The sequence below is a fragment of the Octopus bimaculoides genome, chromosome 19, assembly GCF_001194135.2.
Source record: "Octopus bimaculoides isolate UCB-OBI-ISO-001 chromosome 19, ASM119413v2, whole genome shotgun sequence".
NCBI classification, from domain to species: domain Eukaryota; kingdom Metazoa; phylum Mollusca; class Cephalopoda; order Octopoda; family Octopodidae; genus Octopus; species Octopus bimaculoides.
Window position 1 is genome coordinate 42,676,534 of NC_068999.1, and position 1,741 is coordinate 42,678,274.

Consider the following 1,741-nt stretch of genomic DNA (forward strand, 5'->3'; position numbering starts at 1 on the left):
AAGTGATTTTAAATTCTCAAACGCAGGATAATGTTAATAATATTGCCTGAACAGGATAAGCTACCCCTATTTTGCAGAAAAAAGTGTAGTTGGTTCTACACTTTTTTCTGCAAAATAGGGTTTAGTTTATCCATTTTGCCGAACCGGTAAGTTACTGGGATATAAACACACCAGCATCGGTTTCAGGCGATATTGGGTGGACAAACACAGATACACAAACACACACACACACACACACACACACATATATATATATATATATACAACGTGCTTCTTTCAGTTTCTGTCTACCAAATCCACTCACAAGGCTTTGGTCAGCCCAAGGCTATAGTAGAAGACACCCGACCAAGGTGCCACGCAGTGGGACTGAACCTGCAACCATGAGGTCGGTGAGCAAGCTACTTACCACACAGCTACTCCTTTATATTATTCGGTGATGGGAAGTAAGCTTGCTTTATTGTATGTCTGTTTTATAGATCTTACGATGCGGGCTGGATACAAGAAAGTGCTTATCCGGAACACAGAAATCAGCTGCGAACTTGCAATATAATATGTAATCTGAACGGAGGATTAAACCAGTCCACACACCTCTGACATAATCGCTTATACCTCTTATTATTCCCCCTGCTAGTTTGAGTAGGATTAGTAGCCAGATGATTACCGTCGACTTTGGCAGCATCATTCCTACCCTTCGCATTATCGTATTTCATTTAGAGGATTATGATACACTAGCTTATAACCATTTATGTTAGTGTCTTTACAATCGCTTTTATTAGAGCAATTAATATTTTATTATTATCTTTATTACTATTATTTTTACTGTCTATAAGGTAACGATTATGGTTGTTAATGTTGGTAGTCGTAAGATAATCTTTGTTATTTGTATTTCAATTATATTTAACAGAATTACTAACCTTAACACTTTCATTATCAACTGTATTAACTGCATTATTGTGAAGGCGTGTGTAAAAGTGGTTACGGCATTCGGCTCACAAACATAAGGACGAAGGTTCGATTCCCGGCGGCGCGTTGTATTCTGGTGAGACACATTTTACTTCGCATTGCTACAATCAACACAGCTTGCAAAACTGAGATGAACCTGTAATTGAAAGGGACTAACGGTATCACTGTTTGTCCCACGCTGAATCTCCCTTGGAGTTACGTTAAGGATGCACTTGCCTGTAAAGGGCTCAACCAGTTATTTGCACGTTAATTTAACGAGTAAGCTGATGTATTGATCGGATCAACTGGAACATTTGTCGTATATATATATATATATATCGTCTTGGCCTAACACCCCTTATTTTTTGTTTTTAGTGTCTCACTGTCCTGTTCGTGTTAGCACTTTCACCATCCGCAAAAAATTCAAAATTTTATTTAATTTGCTTTGAGGGAAGGACTGTTAAAACGATGTTGCGTATTGTCCTTGCCTTCGAACGGGGAGTAGATGGAACAGGGACAACTGATGAAGGGAAAATATTCCTTATGTTGCATGTCTCGTCCCTCTGATTTTTTTTGTTTTTTTTTTCATTGTTCAAAATAAGTTCATTTTCAGTTTTCTTTTCTCATTGTGTTTAACGTTTTTTTGTGAAGTCTTGTACACATATATGCACGTATGTGTACATATAGATGTAGGTATGTACGTATATGTATGAATATATATGCATATATTTATATCTTATTTATATTATATATATGTATATATATATATATATATATATATATATATATATATATATAT